Below are 14,332 nucleotides of genomic sequence, written 5' to 3' on the forward strand. Positions count from 1 at the left end.
CATTGACGAATTTTCAATTAATACTTTATTATGTATTCAACCATGATACTTAAAAGTGGAAGGAATAATTTGAATATCAATAATGGGTTGTAATATAATATATGTAATTTCGTAATATACAGACACATTTCTCATTTTTACATATATATAGGTATATATATATGTATATACATATACATATATGCCAATCTACACATTTATCTGTTCATACACTTGTCACTCCTGGGGCTCAGTGGTATAATGATGACTAGTACATACAAAGCCCTAGATTCGATTCCTCACTATCACATGCACATAAAAATCTAGAAGTTGTGCTCTTGCTCAAGCAGTTGAGCATTAGCTTTGAGCATAAAAGCTAAGGGACTGTGTCTAGACTCTTACTCAAGGTCCAGAATGGGCATGAAAAAAGATTGAATGTTGTGACTGCAACTCTATAAGGACAGGACTTCAAATACCTCCTCACAGAGCAAGCCGGGAATCTGGTGCTGACAGCTGCCATCTAACCTGACTTAGTCAGAGGTATACAACTGCAACTCAGCCCCACAGAACTAGATGCTGCTGGCTTGCTCACCCCTGTCATCCAAGATACTCGGGAGCTGAGATCTGACACTGGTGGGTTTAAAAACCAGCCCTGGCAGTATGTCTGTGAAACTCTGAGCTGTGGATCAAAGTGATAGATCTCTAGCCTTGAGCAAAAGATCTTACCGCAACATTTTAGTGTAATCGCTGTGGCTGACTCCACCCACCCCCAAAAATACCCCTCTGAATCATTAGATGTGAACTTTGTGCAGTTTGTAATGTGTTTCTGAAAGAATGGTGATATTGATGAAAGCACCTTAATACTAATGACAGCTTGTGGGATACATCTACATGATGAGTCCTTTCTGGGGTGCTGGGGCCCTCACAGGGTGCTGTGTGTTGAGTCCTGCACAGGATGCTATGTGCTGATTTCTTCACAGGTGCAGTAGGCTGAGTTCTGCATTTGGTGCTGGATGCTGAGTCTTTCACAAGATGCTGTGTGCTGAGTCCTGTAAAGAGGGTTATTTGGAGCTGGGCACCAGTGGTTCACCTGATTTCTTCACAGGTGCAGTAGGCTGAGTTCTGCATTTGGTGCTGGATGCTGAGTCTTTCACAAGATGCTGTGTGCTGAGTCCTGTAAAGAGGGTTATTTGGAGCTGGGCACCAGTGGTTCACGCCTGTAATCCTAACTACTCTGGAGGCTGAGATTTGAGGATAGTGGTTCAAAGCCAGCCCAGGCAAGAAAGTCTCTGAAACTCTGATCTCCAATTAACCACCAGACAACTGGAAGTGTCACTGTAGCTCAAGTGGTAGAGCACTAGCCTTGAGCTGAAGAGCTGAAGGACAGAGTGCAGGCCCAGATTTCAAGCCCCATGACAGACAAAAAAAAAGTTTTCTGTATTTTGTCCTTCAAAGGGTGCATTCTTTCATCTTGTTCTTGTAAGAACTCCACAACTCACATGAATATGCAGAAAATAATATTGAGGTTTGGATCTGTCCCAATGGCAGGGACAAAATTATGTATTACTGAAGACTAGTTAGTTGTCTACAGGAGATAAATGATTTGTCTTGTTTTTCAAAGTCATGAACGTTTAACTCGGGGCCTAGGCACTGACCAATACCTCTTGGGCTCATGGCTAGCACTCCTCCACACGGAGCCAAGGACCCCCTTGCAGCAGAGTGCCATGACTTAGGGTTCTATAACTGAGGTCTTTCATCCTATCTTCTCAAGTAGCTGAGATCTGGGTTCCAAACAATCCCTGACACAAATGGTACCATGAGACTATTATCTCCAAATCACCACTAAGAAACCTGAAGTAGAAGCTGGGTGCTTGTGGCTCATGCCAGTCTCTCTAGCTACTCAGGAGGATGAGATCTGTGGATTATGGTTCAAAGCTAGCCTCTGCAGGGAAGTCCTTGAGACAGCTCCAATGAACCACCAGAAAACCGGAAGTTGCTCTATGGCTCAAGTGGTAGAACACAATATTTGAGCTGAAGAGCTCAGGGACATCATCCAGGCCCAGATTTCCACTCCTACGATGAGAACAACAACAAAAAAGACATAAACAAACTAACAAACTTGAAGTAGAGGACTGGGAATGTGCCTTAGGGGTAGAGTGCTTGTCATATATGAAACCCTGGGCTTGATTTCTCAGAACAACATTACTAGGAAAAAGCCTGAAGGGGCTCTGTGGTTCAAGTGGAAGAGGGCAAACCTTGTACAAGAGAAACTAGGAACAGTGCTCATGTCTTGAGTTCAAGCTCCAGGACTAGTGTATGCACACGTACATGCACATACACACACTCACACACAGAGGGCAAGCAGAAGTGATGCTTGACAATGTGGTAAAGCACTAGACTTTGGCTCTGAGCTCATAATCAGCACCCAGGCCCTATGTTCAACCCCAAAACCTAGTCACCCAGGGCCCAACTAGGAGAGGTAAAAGGTTTCAAAACCTGATGTGCTTCACCAGTACTAGATGACAGGAAGCTTTGCGATGTTCAACATTTGCTTGGATTTCCCAAGCTTCTGGAAACCTAGGAGTGGCATTATAAGCCCATCATTGCCGGCACTGAAACGTTTCATTATGCTCAGTGCCCTAATTGTCTGCCTGAAGGATTCCTGAATTATATTGAGCACTGTATCTGAACACCAGAATATAGTCTCATAAAGGCAGGATAAGAGCACAGAACCTGGCCTGCCATGGGAGGTGGCAAAAATGAAGGTCTCCTGTTAAAACAAAGCACTGGGGAGAGAGATAACTAAGGGTAAAAAGAGGCCTTTTTCTCCTGACTTTCAGAGCCCACGCACACATCCTCACTAATTGGCCCAGATGGAGTTATTTGGTACACAGCTGTACAGGAGTGAGGGCTTTTGTGTGCCTGTCCAGAAAATGAGAGAGTCTTCCTCCAGCAGGCCTGTGATGAAGAGAAACCCTTAGGTTACAATGTGAACAGTGAAGGGAGGCCTGGAACATGCAATATCATAAAAGCAGTCTCTGTGTTCTGAACTCATTGTATTGAATACAATTTTTCTTGCTTGGTGCCATTCATCATAGCTACTCAGGAGATTCACCTAGAGGAATACATCCATACATACTCAAAGAAATTGAGATACAGGATTTCTTTTGAGGGGGCAGGTCCTGGGGTTGAACTATGAGCCTAGGCCTGGACCAAGAGCTCCTTTTGCTCAAGGGTACTACATTAAGCTTGCGTCACAGCCCCACTTTTGGGTTTTTCTGTGATCTGTTACAAATAACATTGTCAAAGACTTTATTCCACTGGCTGGTTTCAAACTCCAATTCTCTACATCTCAGCCTCCTGAGAGCAGGGATTACAGTCAGCTGGCACTTTCACCTTCGTTCTTTTCTTCTTTGTTTATATTCTGGACTGACTTCTTAATAGGGTCATTACGATGGTTAGGACTTATAAGTAAACTACACAATGTTCTTTATAGCTGCTTTCTCTGAGAGTATTTTCTCTCTTCATCTTACCCTCTGGTCACAGGGTTGAAGCCAAAAGTGAGAAATGAGTGTTACACGATTTAGGAGCAAATGTCAACAGGACATGTCAGTTCTGTCACTTAGCATTGAGCTGCAGTGAATTTACTGTCTCAGGATATGAGGACCAAAAGCTGGAGTGATCCTCATACAGTCTGCAATGCTCGATTTGCCTATAAAATGATCTAATAATTATGAGTGTTTTGTATCTCCAACCTTAAGTATCTGGGACACACTAGAAGCATGTTCCTGTTTCCGTTTTTCTCTAGTACCTCTTAAAATTTAGACTAAAGGTTTGGGTGGAGCGGCTTCTAGGTGAATCACTGAGGAAATCCACTTGAAGCCTCCTCAGGAGAACTGCATTCAAAGCCAGCCCTAGCAGGTAAGTTTTATTGTCTCCAATAAACCACCAGAAAACCAGAAGTGGAGAGTGGCCTAGAGGGTAGAGCTCCAGCTTTGAGAGAGAAAGCCAAGCAGGAGATACAGGCCAGACCAGGCAGGAAAGCCTAGGGGGCGCTTATGTCCATTGAACAACCAGATGGCTGGAAGTGGAGCTGTGCCAGTGGTAGAAACTCAGCCTTGTGAAAAACAGCTGAGGAATGCATCACATCCTCAGTTTAAGCCATGGGATGGCCACAAAAGAAAATTGAAAAAGATAAGGCCAAGTTAATGTATCAGTGTCCTACTTACTTACATGTGCATATTACTTCCCTAAGTGCAAAGAGGTTGTATGCAAAACTTCTGCTTTTATTTACTGATTTATGTTTTAGATATGCTCATTGTACATACTGCATCATTCTCTTCATTTCAGCCCCATTGCTTTTCTTTTCCAAGGTTCTAGGCCTGTTTCCTTATATGATGCACACTGACGGTATTAGCAGCCTTTATTTGCATTTTATTATGAGGCCAATTCAGAAGCAGTCACAAATCAGGCAGAGGAGGAGAAGATCAGAGTTCATAGAAATAAGCGGTATTCAGACAATTATACTTGGGGATGCAAAATGGTAGCATATATATGTAAAAACTACCATTAAGAAAAACGATGAGGGGGCTGGGAATGTGGATTAGTGGGAGAGTGCTTGCCTACCATGCAAGAGGCCCTGGGTTCCATTCCTCAGTAACACATACACAGAAAAATCTAGAATTGGTGCTGTAGCTCAAGTAGCAGAATGCTAGAGACAGTGCACAGGCCTTGAGTTCAGTATAAGAAATGTCAAAGAGATAACTATGTATGTAGTTATGTAGGTAGGTAGGTAGGTAGGCAAGTAGGTACGTTTGTACATAGATAGATAGATACATAGAAAAAAGAAAGACAGGAAGAAGAACGAAAGAAAGAAAGAAAAGAAAGAAAAGAAAGAAAGAAAGGAAGGAAGGAAGGAAGGAAGGAAGGAAGGAAGGAAGGAAGGAAGGAAGGAAGGAAGGAAGGAAGGAAGGAAGGAAGGAAGGAAGGAAGGAAAGAAGGAAAGAAGAAGGAAAGGTCGATAGATAGATAGGTAGGTAGATAGATAGATAGATAGATAGATAGATAGATAGATAGATAGATAGATAGATAGATAGATAGATAGATAGATAGATAGATAGATAGATAGATAGATAGATAGATAGATAGATAGATAGATAGACAGACAGATAGATGGAAAAATGATAGATGACTCTGGTCTTGGTCTTCAGGAGGAAAGAAGGGAACAATTCCCAGTCATGATGCTTCTGCAGTATGCCAGGACACCAGCATCACCTTCACACAACCACAGAGCAGGAATAATGTCTCTTTCCCACTTCTCAAGCAGCCAAAGGCTCCAGAGTCAAGAGGACAGACCCAGGTTCTAACTCAGCTGCTTGGAGACAAAAGAGAAATGACCCTTCCTCACCTTGGACTGGGGATTAGAATTATGATGTGGAGAATGAAGGAAGGAGAAAAGACTGGCAGAGGTAGAAGAAGGGCCTTCAAATCTGATAGATGGAGAGTAAAAATCCCACTCCCTAAGACCAGAGAGCAACGCTTTTCTACTTTGTTCCTCCCCTCTCCCTCCCTAAACTGGCTCTCTATTGGTAACCTAAAGATAGCCTGAGGCTCCCTTCACCTGAGCGAGGAAGGTTACTCATTGTTTGAGGAAGCTGAGAAAAGCCTAACCCTGGTGTAACTGTAACAAATGTTTCAGGTTTCCCCCATTGAATTTTTGGGAGTTTAATTGGAGAAAAGAGTCTCATATAGACTTTCCTGCTTGCATTTGTCATCCTCAGATCTCAGCTTCCTTTGGAGCTAAGATTACAGGGGTGAGCCAACAGCACCTGCCCTCCACCTGTTACCCATAACCTTGGCCCTCTTCTAAGTCTCAGTAGAAAATGTCTCACCATGCTCACTTTTTTTTTTTTTTGGCCAGTCTTGTGGCTTGAACACAGGGTCTGGGCATGTTCCTGAGCTTCTTTTGCTCAAGGTTAGCACTTTTATTGCTTAAACCACAGTGTCACTTTTGGATTTTTCTGTTTCTGTAGTAGGGAGGAATCGAACTCAGGGCTTCATGTGTGCTAAGTAAGCACTCTACCAGTAAACCACATTCGAAGCCCAAGGCTTACTTCTAATGGGAGTTATGACGGTGGGATTTATTGGATTACCCCTTTTGGCACAGAAATTGCTAGGATTTTCTCTTTCCCAGGAATTGGGACCAGCCTGAGACTCGGCAATGAGGAATGATGAATGAGTTATGGCACCAGCCCCCAGAGGCCTAGGCTCACATCCTACAGAGGGATAGAGGATATGGAGTCACAACCTTCGACAACTCCTACAGCCTAAGAATTGTGGTTTCCCTTGACAAGTGCCAGGACATAATTTACCCGTTGTACACACCAGTTGCACACACCAGCCCACACAAAGCTTTCCTGGCTTCAGTTATTAAACTGCAGTGAAGGATGCTTGTTCAAGATGCCTGCTCAGACTTAGTACTCTCTGAGAGCTTGTTCCAGCTTGCCCATTTTGGGGGGCTGGGCATGGGCAACTTGTTCAATGCCCATCATCCAGGCCCTGTCCCTGAGCCCTTTTGATCAAGGGTAGTGCTCTGCACCTTGAGCCATGGGCCTCTCTGGTATTTTTTGTTATTATTTTGTTTTGATTTCCTGTGATCTCTTAAGAACTATGAATGTCGAGGTCTTTCCTACCCAGGCTGAATTCAAATTTGCATCTCAGCCTCCTGAGGATCTAGGATTACAGGCAAGAGCCACTGACACATGGCTTCCTTTTCTTCTTGTAGTTCTTTTTTTTATGACAACCTGAAATCTTCACGGTGTCATTCCAATGGTTTGCAGTCCCAGGCCTGGAATTCCAATGCTAGGATGGCCACCCACAAATGGAGGGAGATCCTGACTAACTCATTCCTATTCATGTGAATGCTAAAGGAACATTATAAAAACAATAATTAAATTTTCAGTTAATTCATTACTCTATTTTAGAATGCCACACAAAAATTATTGAATTTATATCTTCCATTCTAGCACCATGGTATGATTAAGGATATTGACTGATTTTTTATTAATGATTTTATAAGTATTAGGTGGTGATACTTCATTAAATGGAAGCATAATTTAATGACTAATAATTTGTAAAAATATATAATTTAAGAATATCCTCACATTCCGTCTGTCAGCATATATATATATATATATATATATGTATATGTATATACATACATATATGGCACTACTGTGGATTGATCACAGGTCCTCAGAATGTCCTGGCAGCTCAGTTTTCTGGAGGCTGGTAGGCTAAGACTGTGACCCCATTTATGGATTGGGCATTGTAGGCCATGAGTTGAAATCCCAGCATGGCCAATAATGTATTCATGGAGTAAGAAGCCAATTTTGACACATGTTTTTCCTTCTCTGTAAAAGTCCTGGGTCTCAGTATATGTGATATGATGTAATAAAATAAATGTTTTTTGTGTAATAATACTAAATAAATAAGGGCAATAAATGTCATATGGAATGAACCCATGTATGTAAATAGATCTCCTATATGAGTATTATTTTTCCATTACTGGGACTTCAATTCAGGCCCTTGGAACTTTTCTGAACTTCTTGTCTTCAAAGATGGTGATCTTCCCCTTAACCCACAGTGCCACAGAGTTACCCAGACCCTGATTTTAAATGCCAGGCCTGCCAGTGAAATGGTGCAAATTCCAAGACAATGCCTTATTATTATTATTGTGGTGGTGGTGGTGGTGGTTATTGTTATCATTATTATTATTATTTGGTTTTAGGCAAAGCACCGGGCTTGAACTCAAGTCTTGGCATCTCTGCCAAAGCCAATCCTGGGAGCCTAGGTCCTGAGGTCAAATCTCAGGGCTGCCAAAAAAATAAAAAGTAAAAGTATAAAACTGAGAAGTTCAATCCAGTGGTTTTACTTTTCTTGTTCCTTTGTATTGTACCATCCTGGGCCTGGGTCTAAATAACAATGCCCAGACAATATGCATGACCTTACATTGCTGATGTTTGGCGAGCTATTAGGGAAGCCAAGCAGAAATCAGCAACTTAGGCCTGAAGTTTGAATCCCGGGACTCCCACTAATGAATGGCTGGCGGGAGATTATAGGAAACACTTTCCAGTGCTGGGAAAGTGGCTCAGTGGTAGAGCACTTGTCTTGCATGCTAGAGGCCCTGGGTTCGATTCCTTAGCACCACATAAGCAAAAAGAAAAAAGCCAGAAATGGCGCTGTGGCTCATGTGGTAAAGCACTAGCCTTTAGCTGAAGAGCTGAAGAGCTGAGATACAGCGACCAGGCCCAGAGTTCGGCCCCAGGACCGGACCCCCCCCAAAAAATAAAAAAATAAATATTAAAATTAAAATTTAAAAAAGAAACGCTTTCCAATAGACATCTGTACTAATAGAATGTTGTAAATGTAACAATTACATTAGCAGTTGCTGTACGATTATATTAAAAATTATACACAACAATTATACTACATTTACTACTTTTCAATTAATACTTTATTATGTATTCAATCATGATACTTAAAAAAAGGAAGGAATAATTTAATTGGCAATATTTGGTAGAAATATATATGCAATTTCATAATTTACAGACATCCCTCATTAAATAAATCTACATCTATCTATCTATCTATCTATCTATCTATCTATCTATCTATCTATCTATCTATCTATCTATCTATCTATCTATCTATCTATCTTTCTATCTACCAATCTACACATTTATCTTTTTATACACTTGTCACTACTCGGGCTCAGTGGTAAGAGTGCTCGCCTAGTAAGTATGATGCCCTTGGTTCAATTCCTCACTACTATGTGCATAGAAAAATCCAGAAGTTGTGCTGTAGTTCAAATATTCGAGCACTAGCTTTGAGCATAAAGGCTTAGAGACTGTGTCTAGAGCCTTACTCAAGACCCAGGATTGGCACCAAAACAAAACAAAACAAAACAAAAAACCCCGAAAAGATAGAATTTTCTGACTGTAACCATATAAGGATAGGGCTGCAAATACCTCATCACAGAGCAAGCTGGGAGTCTAGTGCTGACATTTGCCATCTAACCTGAATTAGCCAGAGGTAATCCGCTGCAACCCAGTCCCATGGACTAGATGCTGCTGGCTTGCTCATCCTGTCATCCAATATACTCGGGCTGAGATCTGACACTGGTAGGTTTAAAACCCAGCCCTGGCAGGAAGTCTGTGAAACTCTGAGCTGTGGATTAAAGTGGTAGAGTTCTAGCCTGATCAAAAGACCTTAGGACAGTACCCCCAACATTTCAGTGCAATCCCCGTGGTTGACTCTCCCCCCCCCCAAAAAAACCCTCACTCCTCTAAAATCTAAATTTGGACTGTTTGTGGTTTGTTTCTGAAAGAATGGTGATAATGATGAAAGCACCCTAATTCTAATGATATTATGTGGGTTACAGCTATGTGATAAGTCTTTCATGAGTTGTTGTGTGCTGAGTCCTTCATGGGGTATATTTTTTCATTTTTTTCATCTGGTTCTTGTAAGAGCTCCACAAGTAAGATGATTGTGCAGATGAGAAATTTGTGGCACAGATATGTCCTCATGTCAGGGCCAAAATTATGTATGTACCTAACTATAGTGAGTTGTCTCCTGCAGACAATTGTTTTGGTTTATGTTTCTTGATCATGAAACTTGAATGCAGGGCCAAGCCACTGACACTTACCAGTGGGGATCATGGTTAGCGCCCTACCATATGGAGCAAAGGACCCCCTTGCAATAGAGTGTTACAGTCTAGTCATGTAGTACCTGAAGTCTGTCATCCTGCCTACTCAGGAAACTGAGATCTGATGATCTGGGTTCAAAACTATCCCAGACACAAAAGGTCCCATGAGACTATTATCTCCTATTCACTACTTAGGAACTTGAAGTGGAAGCTAGTCGCTGCTGACTCGTGCCTGTCATCCTAGGTACTCAGGATGCTGAGAGCTGAGGATCACGGTCCAAAGCCAGCCTGGGCAGGAAATTCCTTGAGACGCTTCTCTCCAGTGACCCACCAAAAATGTGAAGGTGTGCTGTTGCTCAAGAGGTAGAGCGATTGGCTTTCCCTAAAGAGTTCAAGGATAACACCCAGGCCTAGATTTAAATTCCTCCAATTTCCAACAAAAGAAAGAAACCTGAAGTAGAATGGTGAGAATGTCTTAGGAGTACAGTGTTTTGCATGTGTGAATCCCTGGGTTTGATTCCTTAGTACTACATCTCTAGAAAAAAGTGTGAAGTGCCTGTGTGCCTCAAGTGGTAGAGTGCTATCCTTGTACAGGAGAAACTCAGGTACAGTGTTCAGGTCCTGAGTTGAAGCTCCAGGACAAGTATATGAACACACATACATGCACACAAACATACACACACAGATACCAGAAGTAAAGCTGTGACACCAAATGATAAAGAACTGAGCTTCTGCAATGAGTTCATAGTCAGTACCCAGGTCCTGTGTTCAACCCTGAAACACAGCCATCCAGGGCCCAACTAGGAGAGGTCAAAATTTCAAAATCTGATGAGTTTTACCAGCCCTAGATGACAGGAAGCATAGTGATATTACACATGTGCTTTGATTTAGCAAGCTTCTGAAAACGCAGGGAGGATCATTGCCAATAATGAATCATTTCATTAGGTTGAGCTCCCTAGTTGTCTGCCAGAAGGACCCTTGAATTAATTGTAGCAGGTTATTTCAACACTGGAACATAGTCTAACAAAGACAGGATAATTGCAGGGAACTTGGCCACGGAAGGTGCACAAATGAAGTCTTCCTGTCACAGGAGAGCTCTCGGCAGAGAGATAGGTTGAGGTACATAGAGGCCTTTTTCTCCTGGCCTTCAGAGCCCACCCACACTCCTCACTAATTGGCCTAGAAGGAGTTTTTTTTAAAATCACTCAGCTGTACAGGAGTGAGGCCTGTTCCAGCAACGAGGAAGACTTCTTCCAGCAGTCCCTGATGTGCAGAAAACCTCAGGCTACAATGGGAACAGTGAGAGGAGCCCTGGAAGATGCACTGTCTTGAAAACTCTCTCTGTTCTATGAAATCATTCTATTCAAAGTAAATTTCCTAGCTGGATACCTTTTATCATAGGAACTCTAGACCTTCACCAATAGAAATACATGCATACATACAAGGGGTGACATGTTGTTACTGGCTTTTTTTTATTAGAAGGTCCGGGGGTTTTACTATGAGCCTAGGCAATGTTCCTGAGCTCCATTTGCTCAAGGGTAGTGCTTTGCCCTTGAGTCATAGCCCCATTCATGGGAATTTTTATTCCTGTAATCCCTCAGAAATAAGAGTGTGGTGGGATTCCCTGTCCTGGCTGAATTCAAACTGGCATTCTCTACCTCTTAGCCTCCTGAAGAGCTAGGATTACAGGTAGGATTCACTGACACTTTGCTTTCTTTTCTTCTCATTCTTTTCTTTCATCCTGACAATCTGAAATCTTCACAGTGTCATTCCAATGGTTTGCATTTTGAAGTAAAATACCCAGGCCTGGAGTTGAAGTGCCTGGACTGCCACCTACAAATGGAGGGAGATCTTGAGAAATCATTCCTATCCATGGGAATACCTAATGGAATGTTATAAAAGTAACAATTAAATTTGCAGTTAGTTCATGATTCTCTTATAGAATGCCACACAAAAAGTATTGTCTTCCATTCTAGCACCATGTTATGATTCTCCCAATTAAGGAATACTGACTACTTTTACATTAATGCTTTAATGAGTATTCAACCATGATACTTCATTTCATTCAAAGGAGGCATAATTTAATAACTAATAATCTATAATATATATATAATTTAATATCCTCACATTCTCTCTCATATACATAGCAAACTATCTATCTATCTATCTATCTATCTATCTATTTATCTATCTATCTATCTATCTATCTATCTATCCGCCACTACTATTGCTTGATCTCAGAAGTGGCTGGCAGTTCAGTTTGCCAAAGGCTTTTGTTTTACAACTGGCCCATTCATGATTTGTGTATTGTGGGCTGTGAGTTCAAATCCCAGCATGGCCAAAAGTTTATATGTGGAGTCAGAAGCCAATTTTGACCCATTTTTTTCCTTCTCTGTGAAAGTCCTGGGTCTCTGTATGATGTATAATCTGTATGCAAATAAATCCATGTCATAAGATGTAATAAATGAAATAAATGCTATATATGCAATAATACTAAATAAAATAAATAAAAAATAAATAAGGGTAATAAATGTCATGTGGAGTAAACACATGTATGTAAATAGATCTCATGTATGAATATTATTTTTTCCAGTACTGGGGCTTGAATTCAGTCCCTGGAAACTGGTCTGAAATTCTTGTCTTCAACCATGGTGGGTTTCCCCTCCCCCACAGTGCCAGAGAGATAATCAGACCCTGAGTTGACATCCCAGGCCTGTCAGGAAAATGGTGCAATTTCCAACCCACGGTCTTAAATTTTTTTTGACTAGGAACATGCACTGTCTTGAAAGCACTCTCTGTGCTATGACATCATTCTATTCAAAGCAAATTTGTTACCTGGGTGCTATTGTTCATAACGACTATGGATGTTCACTGATAGAAATACATGCATATATACACAGACCCATGCAATTACTGGCTTTTTTTTTAGTGCAGATCCTGAGGCTTGAACTATGAGCCTAGAAATTGTTCCAGAGCTCCATTTACACAAGGAAGCATTTTATTGTGCCTTAATCCATGATACTTCATTAAATGGAGGCATAATTTAATACCTAATAATTATTAGTAATATATTACATGTAATTTAATAATATATAGACATCTCACATTCTATAAATATATTTATATTTAAATGTACAGTGGAATATACATATACATCTCTCTCTCACTATATATAATTATATACACGTATTTGCAGCAATTTACACATCTATCTATTTATATATTGGACACTCATGTGGCTAGAACTCAGGTCCTGAGAACTGCCTGGCATTGAATTTATTTGAGGCTGCTGTCCTTAAACTGACCCCTTGATGATTTAGACATTCCAGGCCCTGAGTTCAAATCCCAGGAGTGCTGAAGTCAATAGGTGGAGTAAGAAGCCAATGTTGACCTGATTTCCTTTCTGTGGAAATATTGTGCCCTAGATACAATATGTAATATCTATGCAAATACATATATATGATAGATATTATACATGTATATAAATATTATTTTTTTTGCCATTTCTAGGGCTGGAATTCACACACTGGGAAATGCTCCGGATTTTTTTTTCTTCTAGGAGGTTAGCTTTCATTTCACCCAGAACACAATAGTGTTACCCAGTCCCTGAGTTCAAATTCCAGGTATGGCAGATAAAATGGCCCAAACTCCTAGCCAGGACCTTAACTTTTTTGGGAGGGCAGGCATGGGGCTTGAACTCAGGTCACCACAACTCTGCCTTAGCCTTGATTACCCTAGGCTGGGGTGCAGCTTTTACACCTACAGATGATCCAGGGATCCTACAACCTGAGTTCAACTCCCAGCTCTGGCAAAAAAAAATAAAGCAACCAAGATGGAGGAGGAAATACCAGGAAGTTTTAGACAATAGTTTTACCTTTGTTTCCTTTGCACGGTGACCACCCTGGCTCTCAATGCCTCGGCTTGAAAATTGTACATGTCCTTGCATGACCGAAGGCTGGTGGGGTGTCAGTGAAGTCTGAGCCCAACCAAGACACCTAGGCCCTCAGTTTGATCCTGGGACTTTCACCTACTCGTTCCTATCTATAAGAACAATGATAGAATCTTTGTAATGTACCAATTGAACTACTAATTAGCTAGTCATTGTAGTCTAAGATTGTACACAATAAATATAGGTCATTGATTAATTTAATTAATACTTTATTAAGTCTCCTACCGTGATTAATTAATGGAGGCATAATTTTAGACCAAATAATTCATAGTAATAGAATATATAAAAATAAGATATAGGTCATCATTCTTTGTATAGAGTTATACACTAGAATCTACATAAATGTCTATCTGTCTCTCTATATAACTTTATTTATAGATTCATATACATATGTAAATACACACACACACACATGCTTCAATCTACACATATATCTGAATTTATATATTGGCCACACCTAGGGCTTCATCTCAGGTCCTCAAATTTGCTCAACAACTTCACTTGTGTCAGACTGGTGGGCTAACATTGACCCATTCATGAAGTGTGCCTTCTAGGCTCAGAGTTCAAATCACAGAACTGCCAAAAACTTAATCCTGGTGGAAGAAGGCAAGTGTCCCACTTGTTTTCCTTATCAGTGAATGTCCTGGGACTCAGGAATGATGTATAATACATAGGCAAATCTATGTTCTGTGTAATAG

Source organism: Dipodomys merriami, unplaced genomic scaffold, assembly GCF_024711535.1.
Source record: "Dipodomys merriami isolate MVZ:Mamm:240054 unplaced genomic scaffold, mDipMer1.0.p SCAF_1106, whole genome shotgun sequence".
Classification (NCBI taxonomy): Eukaryota; Metazoa; Chordata; class Mammalia; order Rodentia; family Heteromyidae; genus Dipodomys; species Dipodomys merriami.